The sequence below is a fragment of the Panulirus ornatus genome, chromosome 38 (assembly GCF_036320965.1).
Source record: "Panulirus ornatus isolate Po-2019 chromosome 38, ASM3632096v1, whole genome shotgun sequence".
NCBI classification, from domain to species: domain Eukaryota; kingdom Metazoa; phylum Arthropoda; class Malacostraca; order Decapoda; family Palinuridae; genus Panulirus; species Panulirus ornatus.
Window position 1 is genome coordinate 24,932,137 of NC_092261.1, and position 17,347 is coordinate 24,949,483.

Here is a 17,347-nt window from a genome sequence, read left to right on the forward strand (position 1 = left end):
TCCACACACGCAAAATATACATACCTACACAGCTTTCCATGGTTTACCCCAGACGCTTCACATGCCTTGATTCAATCCACTGACAGCACGTCAACCCCGGTATACCACATCGCTCCAATTCACTCTATTCCTTGCCCTCCTTTCACCCTCCTGCATCCCTCCACCTCCGACACATATATCCTCTTGGTCAATCTTTCCTCACTCATTCTCTCCATGTGCCCAAACCACTTCAAAACACCCTCTTCTGCTCTCTCAACCACGCTCTTTTTATTTCCACACATCTCTCTTACCCTTACGTTACTCACTCGATCAAACCACCTCACACCACACATTGTCCTCAAACATCTCATTTCCAGCACATCCATCCTCCTGCGCACAACTCTATCCATAGCCCACGCCTCGCAACCATACAACATTGTTGGAACCACTATTCCTTCAAACATACCCATTTTTGCTTTCCGAGATAATGTTCTCAACTTCCACACATTCTTCAAGGCCCCCAGAATTTTCGCCCCCTCCCCCACCCTATGATCCACTTGCGCTTCCATGGTTCCATCCGCTGCCAGATCCACTCCCAGATATCTAAAACACTTCACTTCCTCCAGTTTTTCTCCATTCAAACTCACCTCCCAATTGACTTGACCCTCAACCCTACTGTACCTAATAACCTTGCTCTTATTCACATTTACTCAACTTTCTTCTTCCACACACTTTACCAAACTCAGTCACCAGCTTCTGCAGTTTCTCACATGAATCAGCCACCAGCGCTGTATCATCAGCGAACAACAACTGACTCACTTCCCAAGCTCTCTCATCCCCAACAGACTTCATACTTGCCCCTCTTTCCAAAACTCTTGCATTTACCTCCCTAACAACCCCATCCATAAACAAATTAAACATATATATATATATATATATATATATATATATATATATATATATATATATATATATATATATATATATATATATATATATATATATATATATATATATATATATATATATATATATATATATATATATATATATATATATATATATACATATATATATATATATATATATATATATATATATAATATATATATATATATATATATATATATATATATATATATATATATATATATATATATATATATATATATATATATATATATATATATATATATATATATATATATATATATATATATATATATATATATATACTCCTATGAGTCCACGGGGAAATATGAAACACGATAAGTTCCCAACTGAACTTTAGTGTAATAATCACATCATTAGGGGATATACAAGAAAGAAGTATAAGTCAGCTGATACGAAGAGACGTAGACGTCTTTGGTAAACACGTGATTGTTCAAGACACACAACGAGCGTATCAGGATCTTATTATCTGGACAAGAAAGGGAATTGTTTACAAATTTGATCAACAATAGAAGATTCAATGATATTTCTCGTTGGTACTGGAGTTAGAGTTAATTACTGAGATGGAATTACTCCAGTCAATACAATGATCGTAGTTTTTAACGTGATTAAACAAGGCATTTGATTCTTGTCCTGTTCTTATACTGTATATATGTTGCTTAAGTCTAACAGAAAGATCCTGACCAGTCTGCCCAACATAAAACTTTCACAATTTCTATATGGCAATTTATAGATGCATCCAGGAATTTTCTGGTGAGTTCCAGATAAAGATATTCTTTATAGGATCATTGTTCCTGAAGGCAACATTTGCATTAAAGGATTTAACAACATGGGAAGTAAAGTAAAATCATTATAAAAAGGGAGAAGTAAAAGATTCTTGGTGTCAATGAGAATATCTTGATCAAACGCAAAATTGTGATCCTTTCCAATATATATATCATTATTATTATTATCATTATCATTACTATTATTATTATTATTATTTTGCTTTGTCGCTGTCTCCCGCGTTAGCGAGGTAGCGCAAGGAAACAGACGAAAGAATGGCCCAACCCACCCACATATACATGTATATACATACACGTCCACACACGCAAATATACATACCTATACATCTCAACGAATATATATATATACACACAAACATATACATATATACACATGTACATAATTCATACTGTCTGCCTTTATTCATTCCCATCCCCACCTCGCCACACATGAAATAACAACCCCCTCCCTCCTCATGTGTGCGAGGTAGTGCTAGGAAAAGACAACAAAGGCCACATTCGTTCACACTCAGCCTCTAGTTGTCATGTAATAATGAACCGACTCCACAGCTCCCTTTCCACATCCAGGCCCCACAGAACTTTCCATGCTTTACCCCAGACGCTTCACATGCCCTGGTTCAATCCATTGACAGCACGTCGACCCCGGTATACCATATCGTTCCAATTCACTCTATTCCTTGCACGCCTTTCACCCTCATGCATGTTCAGGCCACGATCACTTAAAATCTTTTTCACTCCATCTTTCCACCTCCAATTTCGTCTCCCACTTCTCCTCGTTCCCTCCACCTCTGACACATATATCCTCCTGGTCAATCTTTCCTCACTCATTCCCTCCATGTGACTAAATCATTTCAAAACACCCTCTTCTGCTCTCTCAACCACGCTCTTTTTATTACCACACATCTCTCTTACCCTATTATTACTTACTCAATCAAACCTCCTCACACCACATTTTGTCCTCAAACATCTCATTTCCAGCACATCCACCCTCCTCCTCACAACTCTATCCATACCCCACGCCTCGCAACCAAATAACATTGTTGGAAGCACTATTCCTTCAAACATACCCATTTTTGCTTTCCGAGATAATGTTCTCGACTTCCACACATTCTTCAACGCTCGCAGAACTTTCGCCCCCTCCCCCACCCCATTATTCACTTCCGCTTCCATGGTTCTATCCGATGCCAAATCCACTCCCAGATATCGAAAACACCTCACTTCCTCCAGTTTTTCTCCATTTAAACTTACCTCCCAATTGAGTTGACCCTCAACCCTACTCTACCTAATAACCTTGCTCTTATTCACATTTACTCACAGCTTTCTTTTTTCACACACTTTACCAAACTCAGTCACCAGCTTCTGCAGTTTCTCACACGAATCAGCCACCAGCGCTGTATCATCAGCGAACAACAGCGGACTCACTTCCCAAGCTCTCTCATCCACAACAGACTGCATCCTTCTCCCTCTTTCCAAAACTCTTGCATTCACCTCCCTAACAACCCCATCCATAAACAAATTAAACAACCATGGATACATCACACACACACACACACACACACACACACACACACACACACATATATATATATATATATATATATATATATATATATATATATATATATATATATATATATATATATATATATATATATATATATATATATATATATATATATATATATATATAAAATCAAAAAGCTAAGCAGAGTGTATGCCACATGGTCTGGAATACCAGGTAATCCACGTATGCTGTACGAATAAGACTTCATCTATGAATATATTCATGGGGGCATTAAGCCATGAGCGATGGTTCCAGGGAAGTGGTGGTTCTGGTAACATTATTCCCAGAGAGAAAGGCCAATATACGTCGGGCTCGAGACATGAACTAATGGAATGTTTCCAGCAAAAACAAAATGCCAATACTAGTTTGTGGATACATTCGTCAGGAAGTCTGTAAAACGTCCCATGAGAGAATGTGGAGGATGTTGTGAAAATGTGGTGGATTCTGTGAAAATGATGAGGATGTTGTGAAAATATGGAGGGCGCTGTGAAAATGAAATAAAAAGTAAGTAAAAAGGCCAATGGGATATTCATGAAATATGATTAAAGAGAATTATACAGAAATCATTTATAACATGTGATTCGTAATCAGTTTCATGATTACCAATGCTACCAATGAATCAGGTAAACCAAACTTCAGACAGACAGACGTACGGAAGACCAAACGAAAAAGCCAAAAGAATCTTGATTCATTTAAGTGTCTCATCCACATCCAGGCCTAACAGGCCTTTCCATGGTTTACCCCCAGACGTTTCACATAACGTTGTTCAGTCCATTGACAGCACGTCGACCCCGGTATACCACTTCGTTCCAATTCAATCTATACCTTGCATGTTTCTATCCATCCTATATGCTCAAGCACCAATCCCTCAATATCTTTTCACTCTATCCTTCCACCTCCAATTTGGTGTCCCTCATCTCCTCGTTCCCTCCACCTTTGACATATATATCCTCTTTGTCAATCTTTCTTCACTCATACTCTCCCAATGTCTAAACCATTTTATCACACCCTCTTCTGCTCTCTCAATCACACTCTATTTCCACACATCTCTCTCACCCTTTCATCACTTACTCGATCAAACCTCCTCACACCACATATTGTCCTTAAACATTTCATTTCCAACACATCCACCCTCCTTCGTACAGCCCATGCCTCGCAACCACATAACATAGTTGGAACTACTATTCCTTCAAACATACTCATTTTTGCTCTCCGAAATAACGTTCTCTCCTTCCACACATTCTTCAGCGCTCCCAGAACCTTCGCCCCCCTCCCCATCCTGTGTTTTACTTCCTCTTCAATGGTTCCATTAGCTGCATAGCTCACTCCCAGATATCTGAAACACTTCATTTCCTCCAATTTGCTCCATTCAAACTTGCATCGCAATTAATTTGTCCCTCTACCCTATTAAAGCTAATAACCTTGCTCTTATTCACATTCACTCTCAACTCTCTCCTTTCACACGCTTTTCCAAAGTCAGTCACCAACTTTGCAGTTTCTCACTCGAATCAACCTCTAGAGCTTTATCATCAGCAAACAAAAACTGACACACTTCTCAGGCGCCCTCATTCCCAAATGACTGCACACTCGTTCCCCCTCTCCAAAACTCTTGCATATACCTCTCTAACCATCCCAACTACAAACAAATTAAACAATCAATGAGACACCATGCACCCCTGCCGTAGACCAACATTCACAGGAAACCAATCACTCTCTTCTCTTACTAATCGTACACATGCCTTATATCCTTGATAAAAACTTTTCACTGCTTCTAGCAACTTGCTTCCCACACCATAAACGCTTAAGACCTTCATTAAAACATCTCTATCAACCCTATCATATACCTTCTCCAGATACGTAAGTGCTATATACAAATTCATCTGTTTTTCTAGGTATTTCTTGTACACATTCCTCAAAGCAACCAGCAGATCCACATACCCTCTACCACTTCTGAAACCACTCTGCTCTTCTCCATTCTGATGTTCTGTACATGCCTTCACCCCCTCTATCAATACTCTTCCATACGATTTCCATATATATATGAGAGTTGGGGTAAGAGAGTATCATTAAATTTTAGGGAGAATAAAAAGATGTTCTGGAAGGAGGTAAATAAAGTGCGTAACATAAGGGAGCAAATGGGAACTTCAGTGAAGGGCGCAAATGGGGAGGGGGTAACAAGTAGTGGTGATGTGAGAAGGAGATGGAGTGAGAATTTTGAAGGTTTGTTGAATGTGTTTGATGATAGAGTGGCAGATATAGGGTGTTTTGGTCGAGGTGGTGTGCAAAGTGAGAGGGTTAGGGAAAATGATTTGGTAAACACAGAAGAGGTAGTAAAAGCTTTGCGGACGATGAAAGCAGGCAAGGCAGCAGGATTGGATGGTATTGCAGTGGAATTTATTAAAAAAGGGGGTGACTGTATTGTTGACTGGTTGGTAAGGTTATTTAATGTATGTATGACTCATGGTGAGGTCCCTGAGGATTGGCGGAAAGCGTGCATAGTGCCATTGTACAAAGGCAAAGGGGATAAGAGTGAGTGCTCAAATTACAGAGGTATACGTTTGTTGAGTATTCCTGGTAAATAATATGGGAGGGTATTGATTGAGAGGGTGAAGGCATGTACAGAGCATCAGATTGGGGAAGAGCAGTGTGGTTTCAGAAGTGGTAGAGGATGTGTGGATCAGGTGTTTGCTTTGAAGAATGTATGTGAGAAATACTTAGAAAAGCAAATGGATCTGTATGTAGCATTTATGGATCTGGAGAAGGCATATGATAGAGTTGATAGAGATGCTCTGTGGAAGGTATTAAGAATATATGGTGTGGGAGGCAAGTTGTTAGAAGCAGTGAAAAGTTTTTATCAAGGATGTAAGGCATGTGTACGTGTAGGAAGAGAGGAAAGTGACTGGTTCTCAGTGAATGTAGGTTTGCAGCAGGGTGTGTGATGTCTCCATGGTTGTTTAATTTGGTTATGGATGGGGTTGTTAGGGAGGTGAATGCAAGAGTTTTGGAAAGAGGGGCAAATATGAAGTCTGTTGTGGATGAGAGAGCTTGAGAAGTGAGTCAGTTGTTCGCTGATGATACAGCGCTGGTGGCTGATTCATGTGAGAAATTGCAGAAGCTGATGACTGAGTTTGGTTAAGTGTCTGAAAGAAGAAAGTTAAGAGTAAATGTGAATAAGAGCAAGGTTATTAGGTACGGTAGGGTTGAGGGTCAAGTCAATTGGGAGGTAAGTTTGAATGAGAAAAACTGGAGGAAGTAAAGCGTTTTAGATATCTGGGAGTGGATCTGGCAGCGGATGGAACCATGGAAGCGGAAGTGAATCATAGGTGGGGGAGGGGGCGAAAATCCTGGGAGCCTTGAAGAATGTGTGGAAGTCGAGAACATTATCTCGGAAAGCAAAAATGGGTATGTTTGAAGGAATATTGGTTCCAACAATGTTTTATGGTTGTGAGGCGTGGGCCTTGGATAGAGTTGTGCGCAAGAGGGTGGATGTGCTGGAAATGAGATGTTTGAGGACAATGTGTGGTGTGAGGTGGTTTGATCGAGTAAGTAATGTAAGGGTAAGAGAGATGTGTGGAAATAAAACGAGCGTGGTTGAGAGAGCAGAAGAGGGTGTTTTGAAATGGTTTGGGCACATGGAGAGAATGAGTGAGGAAAGATTGACCAGGAGGATATATGTGTCGGAGGTGGAGGGAACCAGGAGAAGTGGGAGACGAAATTGGAGGTGGAAAGATGGAGTGAAAAAGATTTTGTGTGATCGGGGCCTGAACATGCAGGAGGGTGAAAGGCGGGCAAGGAATAGAGTGAATTGGATCGATGTGGTATACCGGGGTTGACGTGCTGTCAGTGGATTGAATCAGGGCGTGTGAAGCATCTGGGGTAAACCATGGAAAGTTCTGTGGGGCCTGGATGTGGAAAGGGAGCTGTGGTTTCGGGCATTATTGCATGATAGCTAGAGACCGAGTGTGAACGAATGGGGCCTTTGTTGTCTTTTCCTAGTGCTACCTCGCACACATGAGGGAGGAGGGGGATGGTATTCCATGTGTGGCGAGGTAGCGATGGGAATGAAAAAAGGCAGACAGTGTGAATTGCGCGCATGGGTATATATGTATGTGTCTGTGTGTGTATATATATGTGTACATTGAGATGTATTGGTATGTATATCTGCGTGTGTGGACGTGTATGTATATACATTGTGTATGGGGGTGGGTTGGGCCATTTCTTTCGTCTGTTTCCTTGCGGTACCTCGCAAACGCGGGAGACAGCGACAAAGCAAAAAAAAAAAATATATATATATATATATATATATATATATATATATATATATAGTATATATATATATATATATATATATATATATATATATATATATATATATATATATATATATACTATATATATATATATATATATATATATATATATATATATATATATATATATATATATATATATATATATATATATATATATATTTTTTTTTTTCTTTCTTTCAAACTATTCGCCATTTCCCGCATTAGCGAGGTAGCGTTAAGAACAGAGGACTGGGCCTTTGAGGGAATACCCTCACCTGGCCCAATTCTCTGTTCCTTCTTTTGGAAAATTGAAAAAAAAAACAAAAAAAAACCGAGAGGGGAGGATTTCCAGCCCCCCGCTCCCTCCCCTTTTAGTCGCCTTCTACGACACGCAGGGAATACGTGGGAAGTATTCTTAATCACCTATCCCCAGGGATAAATAAATATAAAAAATAATATATATATACATATATAAATATATATATATATGTATATATATATATATATATATATATATATATATATATATATATATATATATATATTTTTTTTTTTTCCTTTGTCGCTGTCTCCCGCGTTTGCGAGGTAGCGCAAGGAAACAGACGAAAGAAATGGCCCAACCCACCCCCATACACATGTATATACATACATCCACACACGCAACTATACATACCTACACAGCTTTCCATGGTTTACCCCAGACGCTTCACATGCCCTGATTCAATCCACTGACAGCACGTCAACCCCGGTATACCACATCGCTCCAATTCACTCTATTCCTTTCCCTCCTTTCACCCTCCTGCATGTTCAGGCCCCGATCACACAAAATCTTTTTCACTCCATCTTTCCACCTCCAATTTGGTCTCCCTCTTCTCTTCGTTCCCTCCACCTCCGACACATATATCCTCTTGGTCAATCTTTCCTCACTCATTCTCTCCATGTGCCCAAACCATTTTAAAACACCCTCTTCTGCTCTCTCAACCACGCTCTTTTTATTTCCACACATCTCTCTTACCCTTACGTTACTTACTCGATCAAACCACCTCAGACCACACATTGTCCTCAAACATCTCATTTCCAGCACATCCATCCTCCTGCGCACAACTCTATCCATAGCCCACGCCTCGCAACCATACAACATTGTTGGAACCACTATTCCTTCAAACATACCCATTTTTGCTTTCCGAGATAATGTTCTCGACTTCCACACATTCTTTGAGGCTCCCAGAAATTTCGCCCCCTCCCCCACCCTATGATCTACTTCCGCTTCCATGGTTCCATCCGCTGCCAGATCCACTCCCAGATATCTAAAACACTTCACTTCCTCCAGTTTTTCTCCATTCAAACTCACCTCCCAATTGACTTGAACCTCAACCCTACTGTACCTAATAACCTTGCTCTTATTCACATTTACTCTTAACTTTCTTCTTTCACACACTTTACCAAACTCAGTCACCAGCTTCTGCAGTTTCTCACATGAATCAGCCACCAGCGCTGTATCATCAGCGAACAACAACTGACTCACTTCCCAAGCTCTCTCATACACAACAGACTTCATACTTGCCCCTCTTTCCAAAACTCATGCATTCACCTCCCTAACAACCCCATCCATAAACAAATTAAACAACCATGGAGACATCACACACCCCTGCCGCAAACCTACATTCATATATATATATATATATTCCGGGGTTGACGTGCTGTCAGTGGATTGAATCAAGGCATGTGAAGCGTCTGGGGTAAACCATGGAAAGCTGTGTAGGTATGTATATTTGCGTGTGTGGACGTATGTATATACATGTGTATGGGGGGGGGGTTGGGCCATTTCTTTCGTCTGTTTCCTTGAGCTACCTCGCAAACGCGGGAGACAGCGACAAAGTATAATAAAAAATAAAAAATAATATATATATATATATATATATATATATATATATATATATATATATATATATATATATATATATATATATATATATATATATATATATATATATATATATATATATATATATATATATATATATATATATATACTTATATGTATATTAGTCTAATTGCACACATACTCTGAAAACAAAGACTTATATCACTAAACTTAAACAAGGGTTTGTTCTCGCTGTGATTAAAACTTGTATGTAAAATCAAAGAATAACATCTAATATCTTCAACCTCATTATAATTCGACACCTTAGGCGACTGAAGAATTCTCTTAAGATACTTTATTCTTGCTCTATTGTTTTCGCTCTATACTTTTGGCTTTAGGAGGTACCACAAAATACTTAGTCCAGTTCAATATGTTTTATTCAATGCAGCTGAAAACTAAACCTAAAAGCAATAATATGTTTAAAATTCTGTTTATTTTGGACTAAACGTGAACTATATATCATATTAATTCACTTTATGTGGCGTAACAGATATTTCATGAATATTGTAAAGTGATCACATACACTTATTTACTTTAGCTTTACCATTATCGTAAACCAATATATGCCTCCACGCTATCATGAAATTGCGTCTCCCACTGACTTTTCTCATCACTCAACATAGCGCCAATTTATGAAGTTAGAAATGTTTGTTTGTTTTCATTTTCGTGCTGCTTACGGCGTAGCATCGAGTGCAACAATATCGTTAAAGGTGATCCATATGGAACTTTACTGCAGTTCATCGCCGTCTATTAGGTCTGCTTTTTCTTATCGTCAAGTGTGTAAATCTCTCACCTTCACGATACTTCTCCCTCTCTCCCTGAATCTTGCTCTCCTAACCATATGTATTTCTCTCTCACTTCCTTTCACACATGTTTTTCTCCAACTCCCTATCTCTCTGGCTCTCCCATTGTTTTTCCTCTTCCTCCCTATCTTTATTCTTCTCTCTATATCCTTGCTACTCCTCTCCTTCCGTGCCTAGGATATGTAAATATACCAAAGAAAGGTATAGTAAAGCATAGTGATAGTGAATACATTCCTTCCACTTCCTCTCGTTTTCCTTATGATAGTTTGTATATTTGCCTGTATTCCTGACGTCTCTGTCTATTTCTGTTGTGTTGAACAGATAAGTAAACCAAACAACCGAGTGTTAGTACATCAACAACTACCTTCCCTCCATATCTCCTTCTGTTTATTCGGTCTCTGATTTCTGTGTCCACATATCTATCTATGCATCTACACACAGTTCTGTTGCCCTCCACGTCCCTCTTTTGTAAAGAATTTCTAGGCAAACTAGAAGCTGCAGATGACCCTTAAGAGCTGATGTAAGCCACTGGGTAGGTAAGGGGCTAAAGTCCTGGGTGTATTGAAGAGTGTATGTAGTGAAGTCACTGTCTGTGAAGAAAAAGATAGTTGTGTTTGATGGTATAGTGAATGTGTCATAAATGTAATGTTTGCGAATTGTATGTGGTGTGAAGAGGGTGTCTGATGGAAAAAGAAATGATAGGGTTAGAGAGTGGCGGGCTTGTAAGAAAAGTATATTTGAGAGAGATGAAGTGGGTCTGGTGCAAGACTGATGAGGACCTCCGGAGAGGGAGTGAGGAGAGGATGACTGAGGGGTTATACGTGTCACAAGTGGAGGCAACGAGACGTGGAAGACTGGGGACGAGGTGGAAGGATGGAGTGCATACGATTGTGAGTGCTCGCGGCTTGAACATGCAGGACGGTGTTACACGCGCATGGGTTAGAGTGACTTGGAGTGAGGTGGTATGCAGAGGGCGATCTACTATCATTGGACTGAACCAGGGCATATGATATGGTCAGAAGAATCCCGGCAAAGATGCGTGGGCTTGGCTGTGAATAAAGAGTTCTGACTTCGTTGTATATCACACGACAGCTAAAATGTCAACGTGAAGAAAGAATGCCATTTCTTGTCTATTACTTACAATATTTTGCTAAGTGGGAATCGGCAAAAAAAGAATGGAGGGAGCGGGGGCTGATAATCCTCCTTTCCGTTTCTTTTTTTTATTTTCCAAAAGAAGGAACAGAGAAGAAGGCCAAGTGAGAATATTCCTTCTAAGGCTCAGTCCTCTGTTATTAACGCTACCTTGCTAACGCGGGAAATGGCGAATATGTATAGAAATATATATTTGTTTATTATCATTTGTTATACTTTGTCGCTGTCTCCGCGCTAGCGAGGTAGCGCAAGGAAACAGACGAAAGTCCAAACCCACCCACATGAAATGTATATACATACACGTCTGCATACGCACATATACATATACATACACATACACACACAGGCATATACATATATACACATATACATGATTCATACTTGCTGCCTTTATTCATTCCCGTTCGCCACCCTGCAACACATGAAATGATAACCCCCCTCCATCCCTCACGTGCGCGAGGTAGCGCTAGGAAAAGACAACAAAGGCCACATTCGTTCACACTTAGTCTCTAGCTGTCATGTATAATGCACCGAACCCACAGCTCCCTTTCCACATCCAGGCCCTAAAAAACTTTCCATGGTTTTCCCCATATATACATATATTCCACAGCAATACCATCCAAAACCGCCACCTTGCCAGCTTTTATCTTCCGCAAAGCTTTCACCACCTATTCTCTGTTTACCAAATCATTCTCCCTCACCCTCTCACTTCGCACACCACCTCGACCAAAACACCCTATATCTGCCAATCTATCATCAAAAGTGGGTGACTGTGTTGTTGACAGTCTGGTGAGGTTATTCAATGTATATATAGTTCGTGTTGAAGCGCCTGAGGATTGGCGGAACGCATGCATAGTGCCATTGTACAAAGACAAAGGGGATGAAGGTGAATGTTCAAATTACAGAGGTATAACTTTGTTGAGTATTCCTGAGAAATTATATGGGAGGGTATTGATTGAGAGAGTGAAGGCATGTACAGAGCATCACAATGGGGAAGAGGAGTGTGGTTTCAGCAGTGGTAGAGGATGTGTGGATCAAGTTTTTGCTTTAAGAATGTATGTGAGAAATACTTAGAAAAACAGATGGATTTGTATGTAGCATTTATGGATCTGGAGAAGGCAGATGATAAAGTTGATAGAGATGCTCTGTGGAAGGTATTATATATTGTGGGAGGGATGTTGCTAGAAGCAGTGAAAAGCTTTAATCGAGGATGTGATGTATGTGTACGAGTAGGAAGAGAGGAAAGTGATTGGTTCCCAGTGAATGTCAGTTTGCTGTAGGGGTGCGTGATGTCTCCATGGATGTTTAATTTGTTTATGGAAGGGTTTGTTAGAGAGGTGCATGCAAGAGTTTTGGAGAGAGGGGCAAGTATGCAGTCTATTGTGGATGAGAGGGCTTGGGAAGTGATTCAGTTGTTGTTCGCTGATGATACAGCGCTGGTGGCTGATTCAGGTGAGAAACTACAGAAGCTGGTGACTGAGTTTGGTAAAGTGTGCGAAAGAAGAAAGCTGAGAGTAAATGTGAATTAGAGCAAGGTTATTGGGTTCAGTATGGTTGAGGGACAAATAAATTAGGAGGTAAGTTTGAATGGAGAAAAACTGGAGGAAGTAAAGTGTTTTAGGTATCTGGCAGTGGATTTGGCAGCGGATGGAACCAGTGAAGCGGAAGTGAATCATAGGATGGGGGAGGGGGCGAAGGTTTTGGGAGCGTTGAAGAATGTGTGGAAGGCGAGAACGTTATCTCGGAGAGCAAAAATGGAAATGTTTGAAGGAATAGTGGTTAAAAACAATGTTATATGGTTGTAAGGCATAGGCTATAGATAGGGTTGTGCGGAGGAGGGTGGATGCTTTGGAAATGGGATGTTTGAGGACAATATGTGGTGTGAGGTGGTTTGACCGAGTAAGTAACGTAAGGGTAAGAGAGATGTGTGGTAATAAAAAGAGCGTGGTTGAGAGATCAGAAGAGGGTGTATTGAAATGGTTTGGTCACATGAAGAGAATGCGTGAGGAAAGATCGACAAAAAGGATATATGCGTCAGAGGTGAAGGGAACGAGGAGAAGTGGGAGACCAAGTTGGAGGTGGAAGGATGGAGTGAAAAAAAAAATTTGAGCGATTAGGGCCTGAACATACAGGTGGGTGAAAGGCGTGCAAGGAATAGAGTGAATTGGAACGATGCGGTATACCGAGGTCGATGTGCTGTCAGTGGATTGAACCAGGGCATGTGAAGCGTCTGGGGTAAACCATGGAAAGTTTTGTGGGGCCTGGATGTGGAAAGGGAGCCGTGGTCTCGGTGCATTACACTTGACAGCTAGAGACTGAGTGTGAACGAATGTGGACTTTGTTGTCTCTTCCTAGCGCTCCCTCGCGCCCATGTCTGTGTGTGTATATATGTGTATGCGTTGAGATGTATAGGTATGTATATTTGCGTGTGTGGACGTGTATGTATATACATGTGTATGTGGGTGGGTAGGGCCATTCTTTCGTCTGTTTCCTTGCGCTACCTCGCTAACGCGGGAAACAGCGACAAGTGGGAAGTGATAACAGGCAGTAATGAAGTGAGAAGATGGAGTGAGTATTTTGAAATGGTAACGTGCCATTATTTTCAATTTCTACAGTAAAGGTGATGAAAGGTACTTAATTGTTAAGTATAGAGAAAAATGTTTGTAAGTTTTCATTTGTTGGCCATACACAAAGAGAATCTACATAACTAAACCAAATTGCATTAGAGTATAAGATATTCTTTAGTAACTTTGTTTCAATGAGTTCCATGTAAATTTACGTAGTAATGGTGAAAGAGGGTTACCCATTGCCATACCAAATTTCTGAGCATGATATTCTTTATTAAGCTGAAGTAAACCTTTTTTTATACACAATTCTATCAATTCAGTAAAAACAGACTTTGAAACAGGTGAATGAATATTATCCAAGACATCAAATATGTATTCTAAGAGGTTATCAACTGTAAATTTTGTGAGCAGAGATGAAATATCAAAGCCAACCAGATTGAAAACAAAATTAACATTGATATCATTATCTTGTTAACTAAATGTACATTGTTCATGATATTAGAATTTGATACCTTACCCACTAATAGGCTTAATAAAGAAACTACCTACTTTGTTGGACTACAGCTATAATAGATTAAGAAGTGAACGGAATAAACATGAAAGGAAACTGCAATGTAAGTTAGACCATCTCACCGAAAATAAGTGATTGGACTGAGAACACAAACCCTTCCTTTGTGATAACCCTGTCCAATAAACAACTGGACAAGGATTCTTTGTGTGCCTGAGGTTACGGATTAAGTTTACTGTGCTGTAACAAGAAAGCCAACTTATTACAAAGTCTCCGTAATCTAGAAAAGTACAGCAAATTATTTACTGATGAACTAAACATCTGTAAAGGTTTAGTGTATGACAGTTTGTGAAAACGAGTCTCTCTCTCTCTCTCTCTCTCTCTCTCTCTCTCTCTCTCTCTCTCTCTCTCTCTCTCTCTCTCTCTCTCTCTCTCTCTCTCTCTCTCTCTCTCTCTCTCTCGATGTTTCACACTCACAGGACTTGAACAATTAAAGCTACCGTCCATTAGAATTGCCTGCCCCCCATCCTCTCCCTCCCTCTACTAGCCCAGCTGGGCGTCCATTCTGGAAAACTAAAAACAAATGTGCAGATTAAACAGAGGTACATGTTCGGCCGTGTGCTGGAACGCTACTTCTGCAAAGAGCGGAGAGCGGACTGATGTGGACGCAGGCGTGAAATACCCCATCACAACTGTGCCTGAAATTATGCATGGAAGATCGCCCCATTATCATGTGCAGTGGGACAATAGGCCGGTTAAGTAAACTCATTAATTCGGTAATTTCCACTTTGGACAAAAGGACATGAGCATCAAAAACCTGATGTGATGCTCGTGTTCGCAACTTGGTTTTATATACATGCTTGCCCATTGGTATATGTGCCTGCCCACTGGTATACATGCTTACCCACTTATATATATACCTGCCTATTGATATATATGCCTGCCTACTGGTATACAAGCCTGCCCACTGGTAAACATGTCTGCCCACTGGTAAACATGTCTGCCCACTGGTAAACATGTCTGCCCACTTGTATACATGCCTGACCACTGGTATACATGCCCGCCCACTGGTATGCATGCCTGCCCCCTGGTATACATGTCTGACCACTGGTATACTTGTCTGACCACTGCTATACATGCCTGACCACTGCTATACATGTCCGCCCACTGGTATACATACCTGACCATTGTATACATCCCTGTCCCCTGGTATATATGCCTTTCCGCTGGTATGCATGCTTACCTACTGGCATACATGCCTGATCATTGGAGATGTATGTATTCTCACAGGTATACACGCCTGACCACTGGTATAGACGCCCGAGCACTGGTATACATGCCTGCCCACTGGTATACATACCTGCCCCCTAATATTCTTTCTTGTTCACTAGCATCAACAGTAAACACACACACACACACCCACACACACACACACACACACACACACACACACACACACACACACACACACACACACACACATACACATACTCACACACACACACACACACACACACACACACACACACACATACACACACACACACACACACACACACACACTCACACACACACACACACACACACACACACACACACACACACACACACACTCCACACACACACACACACACACACACACACACACACACACACACACACACACACACACATAAGAAGGAAACAAGCCTATGTACGTGATTTTACACCAACGTAGACATACCACCAACATACACAAGCATCCACGGAAACAAATGCACAAAAAACACAAGATGACATATATTTCCCATATAACCATAAGTATGATTACAATCAGGATGACATATATTTCCCATATAACCATAAGTATGATTACAATCAGGATGACATATATTTCCCATATAACCATAAGTATGATTACAATCAGGATGACATATATTTCCCATATAACCATAAGTATGATTACAATCAGGATGACATATATTTCCCATATAACCATAAGTATAATTACAATCAGGATGACATATATTTCCCATATAACCATAAGTATAATTACAATCAGGATGACATATATTTCCCATATAACCATAAGTATAATTACAATCAGGATGGCACAGACAGACATGCAGACAGCAGCAATCCATATACAAGCGATGGTCATCACTACTGGGATCTACCGCAGTAATTGAACGAATCCTGCAAATTATTGCTTCCGTTGCAGGAACTCGACAAAATGCAACTGTCACGTCAAATGTTCAATTGTCAGTAATGAATGTGGCAACGGGATGACGTCACTGATGGCCTTATCGCATCACCATTGTCAATGTATCATTAGATTTGGTGAATGTTATCAAAATTGTTTGAAGAAAAAGACTTTCCATGAATATGTGGGAGACGGAAGAAATACCACTGACCCACCTCCTGGTGGACATTACTGAAACATAACAGACCATAGTTAATGGCGAAGGTTCTTGAAGCAGTAGACTGTACGTACTGGTGGATATTCCTGAACCATAAGAACACTGCTGTTTATATATATAGATATATATATATATATATATATATATATATATATATATATATATATATATATATATATATGAGTGAGTGCTCAAATTACAGAGGTATAAGTTTGTTGAGTATTCCTGGTAAATAATATGGGAGGGTATTGATTGAGAGGGTGAAGGCATGTACAGAGCATCAGATTGGGGAAGAGCAGTGTGGTTTCAGAAGTGGTAGAGGATGTGTGGATCAGGTGTTTGCTTTGAAGAATGTATGTGAGAAATACTTAGAAAAGCAAATGGATTTGTATGTAGCATTTATGGATCTGGAGAAGGCATATG